General features: G+C 48.4%; 1 non-coding gene across 1 annotated transcript; it reads left to right on the top strand.

Moving 5' to 3' along the window:
- The first annotated feature begins 14260 nt into the window (after window positions 1-14260).
- Window positions 14261-14349, top strand: Trnas-gcu (transfer RNA serine (anticodon GCU)). The gene has a single exon. It is a non-coding gene; the product is annotated as a tRNA-Ser (tRNA).
- Window positions 14350-14847: the final 498 nt, after the last annotated feature.

Below are 14847 nucleotides of genomic sequence, written 5' to 3'. Positions count from 1 at the left end.
CAACAGCTGCAATGCCAGGAGAGCTGTAATATAGGCAGAAGTCATCAGCATACAGGGAAGCGGAGACAGAGTTTCCCACGGCCGCAGCAAGACCGTTAATGGCTATTAAAAACAGACAGACACTTAAAACGGAACCCTGTGGCACACCGTTCTCCTGGACGTGGGAGGAACTATACGAGGCCGCGACTTGCACGCGGAAGGTACGACACGACAGAAAATTGCGTATAAAAATCGGCAGAGGACCCCAAAGACCCCATCCATTGAGCGTAGAAAGAATGTGATGACGCCACGTCGTATCGTACGCCTTCCGCATGTCGAAAAAGACAGCGACCAGGTGCTGACGGCGGGAAAAGGCAGTACGGATGGCCGACTCCAGGCTCACCAGATTGTCGGCGGCGGAGCGGCCTTTACGGAACCCACCCTGAGATGGAGCCAGAAGGCCCCGAGACTCCAGTACCCAATGCAAGCGCCGGCTCACCATCCGTTCAAGCAACTTGCAAAGAACGTTGGTGAGGCTAATGGGACGGTAGCTGTCCACCTCCAGAGGGTTCTTTCCAGGTTTCAAAACGGGGATGACAATGCCTTCCCGCCATTGCGACGGAAACTCCCCCTCGACCCAAAGACGGTTGTAAAGATCGAGAAGGCGCCGCTGGCAGTCCACTGAAAGGTGTTTCAGCATCTGACAGTGGATGCCAGCTGGCCCAGGAGCGGTATCAGGGCAAGCAGCGAGGGCACTGCGAAATTCCCACTCACTAAATGGAGAATTGTAAGATTCTGGGTGGTTGGTGCGAAACGAAAGGCTCCGACGTTCCATCCGCTCTTTAATGGAGCGGAAGGCCTGGGGGTAATTCGCAGAAGCGGAACTCATAGCAAAATGCTCTGCTAAGCGATTTGCAATGACGTCGGAGTCAGTACAAACTGCTCCATTCAGTGAGAGCGCAGGGACACTGACAGGTGGCCGATAGCCGTAAACGCGTCGAATCTTGGCCCAGACCAGCGATGGAGTGACATGGAGGCCAATTGTGGACACATACCGCTCCCAGCACTCCTTCTTGCCTTGGCGGATAAGGAGGCGGGACCGCGCACGCAGCCGTTTGAAGGCGATAAGGTGGTCGAGGGAGGGTTGTCGCTTGTGACGCTGGAGCGCCCGCCGGCGATCTTTAATCGCTTCAGCGATCTCAGGCGACCACCAAGGCACAGCCTTCCGCCGAGGGGACCCACAGGAACGGGGAATGGCAGATTCGGCGGCAGTAACGATGTCGGTGTTGACCGATTGAACCACCGCATCAATGTCATCGGTAGAGAGAGGCTCAAAAGCGGCAGTGGAGGAGAACAAGTCCCAGTCAGCCTTATTCATAGCCCATCTGCTAGGGCGCCCAAAAGAGTGGCGCTGTGGTAGTGACAAAAAGATTGGAAAGTGGTCACTACCACACAGGTCGTCATTCACACTCCATTGGACAGACGGTAAGAGGCTATGGCTACAGATTGAAAGGTCAATGGCAGAGCAGGTGCCATGCGCCACACTGAAGTGTGTGAAGGCACCATCATTCAACAGCGAGAGATCGAGCTGCGACAATAAATGCTCAACGATGGCGCCTCGACCTGTTGCCACTGACCCACCCCACAGAGGGTTATGGGCGTTGAAGTCGCCCAATAGCAAGAAAGGTGGCGGCAATTGGGCGACCAGTGCAGCCAGGACATGCTGCGAGACATCATCATCCGGTGGAATGTAAAGACTGCAAACGGTAACAGCCTGTGGCGTCCACACGCGTACAGCGACAGCCTCTAAAGGCGTCTGGAGAGGAACAGACTCGCTGTGCAGAGTGTGAAGGACATATATGCAGAAGCCACCAGACACCCTTTCATAAGCTGCTCGGTTCTTATAATAACCCCGATAGCCACGGAGGGCGGGTGTTCGCATTGCTGGAAACCAAGTTTCCTGGAGAGCAATGCAGAAGAAAGGGTGAAGGCTGATAAGTTGACGGAGCTCGGCTAGATGGTGGAAGAAACCGCTGCAGTTCCACTGGAGGATGGTGTTGTCCATGGCTGGGAAAGGCGTGACGGGACTGGGAAGGCAGATTACGCCACTGGGTCACCTGTTGCCTCCGATGGAGCATCCGTACAAATGCCATCCATTGCGTCTGAGGGACCGGCAAGAGCGAGGCCCTCAGCGGACGCCAGAATCTCCACCTCGTCCTCAGAGGCAGAGCATGTAGGAAGCGGTGGGATCGGTGCCACCGCAATACCGTTGGTCTTGGGGACTTTCTTCTTTTGCGGCTTGTCACGCTGTGCCTTCTGTGGTTCAGGCTGCATGGGCTTCACTGGGTCAGTCTCAGGGACAGACGACGACCGCGAGGCCCGACGACCAGGGACTGGCGGTTGTTTCAACCACTTGCGGGCGTCCGCTTTTCCACTGGTCGGAACGTGCGGAGGGAGGTCCCCAAGGGACCCCTTCCTGGCGAGAGCAGCCGAAGAAGTCTTACGCTTCTCCGGCTGGGAAGGGGGAGCTGATGTCCCCGATGGTTGGGAGGGTGTTGCTCCTGGAGAAGATGGAGCAGGAGCAACAGGGTGTGAAGTGCCCCCCACAAGCAAGGGGGCTGGTGGAGGCTGACCGATCTTAGAGCCGATTCGTGATGACGGGAGAACGGTCGTTGCAGCAGCGGCGTAGGTTGACGGCATTGCCACAGGATGGAGCCTCTCATATTTCCGTCTAGCCTCGGGGTAGGTCAGCCGGTCCAAGGTCTTATATTCCATTATCTTCCGTTCTTTCTGCAATATCCTGCAGTCCGACGAGCAGGGGGAATGGTGTTCTCCGCAGTTAACACAGATAGGAGGCGGTGCACATGGAGTATCGGGATGCGAAGGACGGCCGCAATCCCGACACGTGATGCTGGAAGTACAGTGAGATGACATGTGCTCGAACTTCCAGCATTTAAAACACCGCATCGGAGGAGGGATATATGGTTTCACATCACTATGGTAAACCATCACCTTAACCTTTTCGGGTAAGACATCACCCTCAAAGGCCAAGATGAAGGCACCGGTGGCGACCTGATTATCCCTCGGACCCCGATGGACGCGCCGGACGAAGTGAACACCTCGTCGTTCGAGGTTGGCGCGTAATTCATCGTCGGACTGCAGAAGAAGATCCCGGTGGAATATAATACCCTGGACCATGTTCAGACTCTTATGCGGCGTGATGGTAACTGAAACATTCCCCAGCTTGTCACAATTGAGCAACCTCCGTGACTGGGCAGAGGATGCCGTTTTTATCAACACCGATCCAGACCGCAACTTGGACAAGCCCTCCACCTCACCGAACTTGTCCTCTAAATGCTCTACAAAGAACTGAGGCTTCACGGATAGAAAAGATTCCCCATCAGCTCTGGTACAGACAAGATATCTGGGCGAATACGTCTCACTGTCACGCAATGCCTGTCGTTCCTCCCATGGTGTGGCGAGGGAGGGGAACGATTTGGGGTCATAAACGTTACCTTTTAAATGGGCTCTCGAATGCTTAGAGACTGCTGACGGCTGGCCGCCAGCGATAGATGATGTACCACGCTTCATTGCGGGTCATCCGCCCTGATGCCACCTACTCCGACCAAGGGCCCTCCCCACGGGCGCCACCCAGCCACAGCAAAGGCCACCTGGCAGGATGGCCATTGCCGGGAGTCCCGATGCCCCAGGGCGATGGGCATCTACTCCTTGGCATACGTGGGGAGTTAACGGCGCAGGCATCAGTAGAGCGATCCCTGTGTTGTCAGGGGGCTACAACCAAGAGGGTACATAGCGGCCCCACCACAACGGACTGGCTACCGTGCTGGATTTTAGGTGTTGAAAGGGTCCACAGGTGTCGAAGGCGCTAAGAAGAAGAGTGCGCACAAGGCGAGAAGGAGACAACCCAGAAGATGTTGGGCGTAGTCCCCCCCCCCACACGACAATAGGTTACATGCAAGATGGCGGAGCATGATGGACCAATAGAAAATCACCACGTAAGGTGTCCTTCCCCAAATGGCACGCACTGACAACGGAAATTTGGAAAAAAAAAGAGGTCAAACCCAAGAGGGGACCATCACAGAAGGCCGAAACGTTTGAGACTCCTTTTAGTCGCCTCTTACGACAGGCAGGAATACCGCGGGCCTATTCTAACCCCCGAACCCGCAGGGGGTAAACATAAGCATGCAAAGGATGACTCTGGTTCCGTTGATTCTGGACAGTCACCCTCTGCCATGTCTGATGTTGATGATATGGATGTAGTTGCTTCTAGTGTGGTGAAATTAGGGTTCATTTCCCCTTTTTTGGTTGATGTTGCAGGCGTACACGTTTATTACCTTAAATATAAATGGCATTCAATCTGCTCTGAAGTTAGCGTCTCTGCAGCAGTTTATTTACGACTCTGCAGCTGATATTGTTTTCCTGCAGGAAGTCTCCGTTGCACACCTGTTTGTTCCTGGCTTTCGCACTATTATAAATTTTGCGCCTGAGTTTTCCGCAGGTACTGCTTCACTAATTCGCAACGGTATCCCCGTTACGGAAATTGAGCTATTAGACTAGGGAAGGGGTATTGGTTGTCGGTTATTTGACACAACCTTGGTTAATATTTACGCCCCCTCTGGTTTCAGCAAACGGCAGGAAAGGTCTCGTTTTTATAAAGAGGATCTGATTTATCTTTTTCGCAAAAATCCTGCGACCTTGATATTGGGGGGCGATTTTAATTGTGTATTACAAGCTAAGGACCAATCCCCTCATTTTAATTATTGTTTCGAGCTACATTCTCTTGTACGTCAACTAGGACTACGCGACGCGTGGGAGATTGAACACCCCACTTTAGTTAAATTTACATTTTTTACTGCTACCTCAAGTAGTCGACTTGACCGATTGTATATTTCTGATCCCCTTAGTGTTTCTGTTTTAAATGTAGACGTTATTCCAGCCAGTTTTACGGTTGTGCCTTTGCGGTTATAATCAATTTGGAACGTCAGCCTTTTAAACTTTATAGGCCGCTGTGGAAAATAAATGTATCCTTGCTCGATGACCCTGACATCGAACCTCTAATAGAGACGGTGTGGGACATCTGTTTACGTTCTTTGCGATACTATCCGTCTAAGCTTCACTGGTGGATCCACTGTGCGAAGCCAAAACTACGTCGCACTTTAATGTCCTCCAGTTATAATAGAGCGCGTGATCTGAAACTGACTTTTGAGTATTATTATTATTCGGTGCTTCGCGGACTTTATGATACTTCTAGAATGACATGTGCCCACCTTTCTGAGATTCGGAAAATTAAAGCCAAGCTCCTTAGTATTAAACGACTTCAGATGGAAGGATTGAAGATTAAATCTAAACCCCCGGCCACCTTAGCATATGAAATGACTTCTATGTACCATCTGTTTCGTCACCAAAAGAACCGTCGACGTGTATTGATTGACGGCCTTATGGCAGCTGATGGTCGCCGGCTTACCCTCCAGAATCAAATAACCCATGAACTTACCTGCTACTATGAGACCTTGTATGCTGTGGCTGATTCTGATCCGCTTGATGTTGACGAGATTTTAACTGCTATCCCATCAGTTTTAACAGATGACCATAATACGGAATTTTTAGCTCCTTTTATTGCAGACGAAATTTCAGCTTTCACTGCTTGTTCACCATCTCACAAATCTCCTGGTCCGGATGGCCTTCCTAAGGAGTTTTTTGTTCGCTTTTGGACTATTATAGGGCCTGTTTTTACGGATATTGTAAATGAAATCTTGAATGGTGGCACAATTGCAGCCGATTTCAAGAGAGGTACGGTTGTCCTGATACCAAAATCTGCTGGTTTGAAGACAGCTAGTGACTTTCGTCCTTTAACCCTTTTAAATTTTGATAATAAGACGGCTGCTAGGGCTGTTAATGCACGTCTATCCCTCTTGCTTACACCTGTGATAACTCCTTGTCAAAGCTGCTTTCCAGGGCGCTCCATATTGACTCCTCTGGCGGGGTATCGTGATGTCGTGTCGATTGTCGCTGTCACCAATATTTCCTGTGCGCTTTTATTTGTTGATTTTAGTAAGGCTTTCTATCGTGTGTCCCATTCGTTTTTAGAGCTTCTGCTGCGCCGACTCGGTTTTAATGAAAAGGCGCTGTTGGTACTTAAGAATATGACGACTGGCATTTCTGCTAAGATTGACATTAATGGCCAGCTGACGAAGGTCATTGATATTAAACGTGGCGTCCCGAAAGGTAGCCCTTTACCCATGACCCTTTACGCTCTCTCCCTTCAACCACTTCTCACTCGTCTCAACTCGACACTTCGTGGTCTTACGATTTCTGGGGTTACCCTGACAGCAACAGCTAATGCTGATGATTTGGTTGTTTTGCTTCGTTCCGCCGCAGAAGTGCCGCCGTTTAAAATGGAACTAGATAAATTTTCTGCGGCCTCAGGTTCTCGTATCAACCCCCGTAAAAACAAACTCCTGAATTTGCGGGGCTTTGAACGTGTGGTTGTTTCGTGGGTTACGGCTGTTGAACATCTATCTTGAACGGTGTCCTCTTCGTATGGCTGCAAAAAATTGGCAAGTGGCCATTTCCAACCTTCCAGGTGTTTTATTAGAACACTCATGGCGTTCGATACCGCTACTGCAAAAAAAGCGTGTATTAGACACTTATGTTTTATGTAAAGTATATTACGTCGCTCAGTTGTTTCCGCTTCCCCGACTGCAGGGTGCAAAAATGGTCCAGCTTATTAACAGATATATTTGGCGGGGGCACATTTTTAAATTACGTTGTGCTGTTCTTACGAAGCCGCGTCTTGAGGGCGGCTTGTCGTTCACCGATGTCCGTGTCAAGGCTGCTGCCCTTTATGTTAAGCGAACCCTCCATCTTTTATTTTCTGAGTCCCCGACTGTTACTTCGCGATTATTCCATGTCGTTCGTCCTGCGAGCTTGTCACCGCCTATTAACGTTGGGCCTCTAAATGTGAAGCTACGGCATGTTCGGGACTTCTACATTGAGATTAGTTACCTGGATCTCCACTTACAACGTCGTCCTGTTTTTACTACGCGAACACTGCTTGACAAATGGCACAGGTCTTCTTCTTCCAACCCGATTGTTTTGCAATATCCCCGCTTTAATTGGCGTAACATATGGACGAATATTAGCTTACCCGTTCATTCAGCAACTGTTGCCTCCCTATGGTATAAGGTAGTTAATCAGCTGATTCCTACGAACGAACGACTTCATCGTATAGGTTTGTGTGTCTCTCCGCTTTGTCAAACGTGTGGTTGTGTTGATACACTCCAACACAGATTTACCTGCGCTGACCGTCTTCGCATGTGGTACTGGCTGCGCCGACAATTGGCTTTACTCACCAGGAGCTCGGAATCGACATTTACAACTGATATTCTCTGCTGGCCGGACACGGTTTTTTATCTCCGGACCAAGAACAACACCATTATGTGGCTTCTTGGCCGTTACATTTTTTCAGTGGTTGATGGTGATGGTATTTCCGATTCTATTTCGTTTACTGGTTACATGCTTCATGAGTACTGGACGCAGCAATCTTTCCCACATCTTAAGAGGGACTTTGCGAATATGCTGAGTATTGTTTTCGAAAAGCAGGGGGTTGGTTAGGATTCCATTTCTATTGATCGCTCCTGCGCCAGATTCACTATTGGCACCGGTATAGGGGCATACTAAACTACCTTCATGATAGGGAAGACATTCTCGCTAGCTTTTAGTTATTTTGCCTTCCTGTCAAGCTTTTACCTGTTTGGATAGACAACGACTCCTAGGCCCCATGTCCACATATAAGTATCATAAGACTACGATTCAAGGACAATTACATCGTATTAGTAACACTGTGATCCAGTGCAGGGAGGAGGAGACGTCATGGCCAGGCCTCGGGATACGACCCCTGCCCACCGCGCCTCCACCGACCTGCCCTGGGTCATTAACAGGAAAAACAAAAAAAACAAAAAAAGAAAAAAGTGGTTAAGGCGTTGGACTGCTAATCCAATGTGCTCTGCACGCGTGGGCTCGAATCCCATCCTCGTCGAAGAATTTTACGTAAAGCACGCGTTTGTGGTCACTCCTTCTCCGTGCGAAACGCCACTCAGTAGTAACAACGACGCGTGTACGTCGCAGACAGCGTGTGTATGAAATACGAGACAAAACTGCCTACCAGATGAAAGCGCACAACATTCCATAGCGTATGCCCTTCGAATTAAACATCATTTTGAGATCTACAAACCAACAAAATTTCGGCTCCAGCAAAGAGTATGTTGGTATTTGCGAACGACGAGTTCTTACTTATATTTAAGTGCATACCTGTCGCAGTGATTTTAACGTATCGAGCCTATAATAATCCACCTGTAGCACAACTGAAGCGATTTGGCAGGGCCTACTGGAGAGACCTGACTTTGCAGACATCCGTCGCTAGTGGCCGCCCAAACACCAAGCTCCATCGCAAACAGCAGGACAATCTTGGGCTAGGGGGAACGTCAAAACCTTGCAAGCAATATCAGTGTAGCGTATCGAGCTGTACGCTTCGTTGCAGTAAGTCGTGGAAAAGAATGCACAGCACCTTTCTCATTTGCATTAGACGACACTGCATGACGATACAATGCTTATTCCTGCAGTAAATAAGTGGGCCGGTGGTTTTGCCCGATCGGATATCGACGTGGACGGATGCTGTCATTAAACGATTCGCGAGTGGGAGCTTGGTCGGCTGCACTGCAGCTTGGCATTAGACGTTAACACCGGCCCAGTACGATGTCTTGAATGCATTTTAGAATCTACAAATGTCTTCTTTCCGCAAGCACTCGCCAAAGACACAGCTGTAGTTCCAGCAGACGAGGTGGCTCAGTTCCGTTACAGCAGCGGCCGTGTGCAGACCTGCCGGAGTGCTCGCTCCGCGCGTGTTGGCGGCGCCTGCAGCTGGTTGGGCCTTGTGAGTACATCATGGCCTTTGCCATGGATGATCAGTTACGCCGTTACACGTTGCGTTTCCAATTCCCGTTCGGTTATGGCCGACCACATGTCCCCGAATTAGTCGATTTCTTCTTCGACAGATTGGGTCTTAAAGACGAGGAAGTTTTATGATTTTCATACGATTTTCTGGCGAATGCCGTCTACGTGAAACATGTTAGTGACGAGCCTTGTATACGTGTAATGGATTTAACTAAGGGTACTGCCGAGTTCGTTAATTCTGATGGTGAAATTTGTGAAGTTTCGTTAACCGTGCTGGGTTAGGCCTGCGCACGGTCCGTGTATTCAACCTACCATTTGAAATTGAACTTGTACGTATTCGGCAATGTCTGTCCCAGTGTGGGAACGTATTGGAAATTCACCAAGAGCAGTGGAGTGGACTTCAACACTTCAATGTGGATAATGGTGTCAGGGTAGCGCGAATTGACCTATCCAAGCAAATCCCGTCGAATGTCGTGGTTCAAGGCTTTCGGGCACTCGTTATGTACGAAGGGCAACCACGTACATGTGTACTTTGTGGTTCACCGGAACATATGAAGGCCGCGTGTCCCCGTGCTAAACCAGTGCGTCGTGTTTTACGACAACGTGATGCCCTTGCAGCTGGGCAGGATGGTAATAGGCCGACGTATGCCGAGAGCCTTGTCGGTCCGTCTGTCGTTAGCGCGCCACAGCTGCACGCGGCTGAGGTTGTGCCAGACGTGACCGCCGCCGATGTAAACACAGCTACGGCGAGCCGAATGCCCGTTGCTCCTGACGTGGAAAACTATGCAAACGACGGGGCCGGAAATTCGCGCCCTTCCGATGCTGGCGTGGTGCGTGTGGAACTTCCGCCTCGGTTTCCCGATCCACATATGCACCCATCCGTGGAGAGTCTTACACCTGAGGACTCTGGTGACCAGCCGAGAGTTTCCCATCTCCTTGAAGTGTCTTCTCCAGTAAGCGTATTTTCCGGCAAAGAACAGTCTCCCACGGGAGCTACCCCTACCGCTGCGAAATCTGACAACAACAAGTCGAGGACGCCCGTCCTCAGAAGAAAGGACGACAAAAGAAATCGGTCCGTAAGCAGAGTGAAGAGGAAACTCGTACTCTTGAACAGAAACTGCAGCGTACTATCAAGCAGTTCCGGACGGATGAATGTGAGAGAATCGTCACAGACGATGTATTACAGGTCGTGCAGCATTCAGAGGAGGCCGATATGGGGATGAAAGTTGACAGTTCTGGACCCGATGAATTTATGGATACCACCCACCCGCCGGGGTCGAGCAGGCAGCCTTCCTGGGCTGACGATACTCATTAACATGGCATCACCCTTCTTATGCGGGATTACAAAATTGCAACTGCTAATATAAATCGAATAACATCTGATGTAAAATAAAAATGTTTGACTGACTATCTGCATGCCGCCGATATAGATATCGTTTTCCTACAAGAAGTCGTGACAACCAAGGTAGGGAATGTGACAGATTATGAGGCCATCATCAATATTGGCGATGAGGCAGGGACTGCAATTTTGTTTAAAGCGGGCATCGCTTGTAGACCTCGAGCGATTTTAGAAACGGGCAGTGGGATTGTGGTCCTATTCGAAGATTTGCTTTTGATCAGCGTCTATGCCCCGACTGGATCTACAGGCCGACGGGATAGGAGTATTTTTTATCGCGATGAAATTGTGCCATTATTATCCTGTGGTTGTTCGAAGATTTTATTGGGCGGCGATTTTAATTGTGTTTTACGCAGAGAAGACCAGTGTCCGAATTTTAATTTTAGTTTGGAGTTGCGAGATTTAATTGATGGGCTGGACTTATAAGATACCTGGCGCTCACTTCGCCCGCAGGTGACCGGATATACTTATGTTACCGCTGCCTCCGCTAGTCGTCTGGATTGGTTCTATGTATCTAAAGACATTTTAAGCACTGCCAGGGATTGTGAAATATGGCCTGTTAACTTTAGCGACCACTGTGCGTATCACATAACGCTTAGGCATGTCTCGCAGAAAACCTTTTTGGGTCGAGGCGTATGGCAACTGAACGTCGCACTGTTGGACGACGGCGACTAGAAGAAGGATCTTATTGCCACGTGGCAATGGTGCCTCCAGCGACGACAAAGATACAGGGAGCGTGTTCATTGGTGGAGGAGCTAGTGAAACCGCACATAAAGAAATGTATTTGTCAATTTGCCATGGCTAAGGCGTACTGGAAGAAACAGATGTTGGAGTTTTATTTTACCGCTCTCCGCCAGTTGTATAACGATTCCTCTGCACTGCCTGGCAATCTCCTTCGTATTAAACGTACCAAAGCCAAAATCACCGCCTTGGTTCGTGAGAGACTGGCAGGAGCCCAAGTCCGGGCACACGCTTTCGATGACACCTTTAACGAGTCGGCGTCTTTGTACCACGTCATACGCGAAGTTTAAAGAGGCAGACAAAATCATTACTCAACTGACAGATGACGACGGTCGTGTTTATGATGAGCAAGCCGAGCTTAATACTTTTATTCGGAATCATTTCCGGCAACTTTACTCACTGCCTGACACAGATGTAGAGGCTGGTGAGGATTTTTCGTCTAACGTTACGGCAACGATGGATCCGGACGACCATGCACAGCTCCTGGCAAACATTACTAACTTCGAAGTGAAATCAATCATTACGTCTGCGGCGAAAGGGAAAGCTGCAGGATCAGACGGTTTGTCGGTTGAATTTTATCTTCGGTACTGGGATGTTTTCGGCGACGAACTGACTATCATGTATAATGAATTGTTAACGAATACTGCTTTTCCACCGCAGTTCACTGAAGGCGTGATAGTCTTAGTATCCAAACCGTCACAGGGGACTTCACTCAATAACTTACGACCAATCATCCTACTCAATGCAGATTTCAAAATCTTTACTAGGATTGTGAATGCCAGACTCAAGCCAGTCCTTAGTAAAGTACTTGGTTCTTACCAAATGAATGTGGTTACTGGTCGTTCAATGATCGACGCCCTGTGCGAATACCGAGATATTGCGTGACTTGGATTTGCGAGACCGCGTTGGCAATAGTCTTTTTTGACTTCGACAAGGCATTTGATAAGACTAACCACGGATTTCTGTTCAGAACGCTGGAAAAACTGGGTTTCAACCAGCATTTCGTACAGATAATAAGGAACTGTATCTGCAATACGTCTTCCCGCGTGAAATTCAACGGCCAGTTAACAGCCCCTGTGCCAATTCAACAAGGTTTGCGACAAGGGTGCTCGCTTTCTGCGACTCTTTTCGCCATTGCTATAGAGCCACTGCTGAAGACGTTTTGCGTCACCTTACCGGGTCTTCAAACGCTGAATACAAAGACCGTCTGTCATGCCTATGCGGACGATATCAGCGTCCTTATCAACAACGACGAAGAGTTCGCTACCGTGCGACGGCTTGTACACCGGTATGCCAGCGCCTGCGGTGCACGCCTTAACGAAAGGAAATCCAAAGTCTTGCATTTAGGTCTGCAGCCTCGCTTCGCGAACACTGATTGGTTAGATGCAACCACCCAGCTCAAGCACCTTGGTTTGAATCTCACTCCGAATCCACGGGAAATGGTGAGAGTGAATTGGGAACAGAAGCTCAACGTCCTTCGAGCTTTGATTCGAGAGCACAATATGCGGTGTTTAGACAGGATTCAGAGAGCACATTTCGTCAATTATTATGTTCTCAGCAAGATTTACCATGTTACCGTTGTTCTCCCTATTCCTATTGATATTGCAAACAGAATTTTAGCCCTTGCAGGCTGGTACATTTGGCGAGGTAATATTTTTAAAGTCGCTTTCAAGGATACCGCTTTACCTCAGTATAAAGGTGGTCTAGCCCTTAAAGACGTTGAATTGCAGTGCTTAGCGATTTTTCTAGCTCGAACATCAAGGATCTTACGATGTAGTCAGACAGGTCATACAGCACGTCTATTCCAGCAGTTACGACCACCGGATATGACGCCACCGATAAATGTTGGATCTATCCATCCCGAGCTCGTTCATATTCGCCGATATTACGTGGAGTGCAGCTATTTGCATCAACACCTGCAACCACTCACTGCTGCGGCTGTCTACAGTGTATTTACGAATCGGCAACAGAATAACTCTATAGAAATGAAGTATCCTGGCACGAACTGGCGACAAATTTGGATGAATATCAGCACTCCTCTTCTTCATTCCCGAGTTCGTTCGGTGTGGTATGATGTTGTGAACGAGGTGATGCCCACGGGGGAGAAATTGTGTAAGATTCACTTACGACCTACACCATCTTGCGACACATGTGGCCATGTGGAAACATTGCAACACATCTTACACTGCAGAGATCAGACGCAAATCTGGAATTGGACGAGAATGAAACTGGCTCATATTAATAGAACGACGCCATCCGCAATACAACTGCAAGATATATCCCAACAGGACTGGCAATTATTTCCGAAATCTAAAAATAATAGCTATACCTGGTTAATTGGACAGTACCTATATTATATGCTGAAGACAAAAAGCCTACACTTTCTGATTTTCATATGTATCTTATTGCCGAATGTTACGCGATCAAACGATTACGAAAGTATAAAGAAAAATTTCAGAATTTTCTCACCGTTGCTTTGAATGATGGGAAGCTTTAAGTGTACGCACCAATGAGAACGATCATTGCTTTCTTTCTTCTATTGTCAGGGTATCCATTTGTCAGTTCTCAGGACGCATTGCTTCCTGGGTTGTACAATGTGTGCACCTAAGGTCAAAGAGAAGCAGCATGCTAACAGGATCACAAACTTCTGGGGCCAGTATTTATTTATGGTTTTTTACGTTACTCAGAAGACATGTATATTTTAATTTGACGAGGTTTAACACAGACGAGGCAGTATTACTTTCTAGATACCCATCTTTCATCTATACGGAACTTTACTTTCTGTTTATTATTTACGGTGCTGAAAGTGAAACCTCTGATCTTGTTGTTTTTGTCTCCATCATACCAAGTTACTTTTACTCAATAACTGCAAGAACACAGGACGGCTGCATTCTCGGCGACCATGCTCTCAACTCTAAGAGATGACAATTTTGAATCACGCCTTCAGGAAACTGAAACACCGCCAAACGCAGAAAGAAACGGAAACATTCATGCTATTACTACGAGAAGACGAGCTTGAGAGGATGTGAGCCTGAGATATATGACCACGGAAAAAAAATAAAAATTAATTTAAAATAAAAATAAAAAAAACTTCAACTAATAAAGCGCAGAAGCTAGCCGAAGAAGGCACAAAAAGGTGAGCGTATGGATGGGCTGTGTGGGGAGAAGGGAGGCAAAAAAAAAGGTGGCCGAGTGGTTAAGGCGTTGGACTGCTAATCCAATTTGCTCTGCACGCGTGGGTTCGAGTCCCATCCTCGTCGAAGCATTTTACGTAAAGCACGCGTTTGCGGTCACTCCTCCGTGCGAAACGCCACTCAGTAGTAACAACGACGCGTGTACGTGGCAGATAGCGTGTGTATGAAATACGAGACAAAACTGCCTACCAGATGAAAGCGCACAACATTCCATAGCGTATGCCCTTCGAATTAAACATCATTTCGAAATCTATAAACTAATCAAATTTCGGCTCCAGCAAAGAGTATGTTGGTATTTGCGAACGACGAGTTCTTATTTATATTTAAGTGCATACCTGTCGCAGTCATTTTAACGTAGCGAGCCTATAATAATCCACCAAGCTCCATCGCAAACAGCAGGACAATCTTGGGCTAGGGGGAACGTCAAAATCCTTGCAAGCAATATCAGTGTAGCGTATCGAGCTGTACGCCTCGTTGCAGTAAGTCGTGAAAAAGAATGCACAGCACCTTTCTCATTTGCATTAGACGACACTGCATGTCGATAGAATGCTTGTTCCTGCAGCA

This window comes from Schistocerca serialis, chromosome 2 (genome assembly GCF_023864345.2).
Source record: "Schistocerca serialis cubense isolate TAMUIC-IGC-003099 chromosome 2, iqSchSeri2.2, whole genome shotgun sequence".
NCBI lineage: Eukaryota > Metazoa > Arthropoda > Insecta > Orthoptera > Acrididae > Schistocerca > Schistocerca serialis.
Note: the sequence above shows the minus strand (reverse complement) of the source record. Positions and strands in the feature narration are given on the sequence as shown.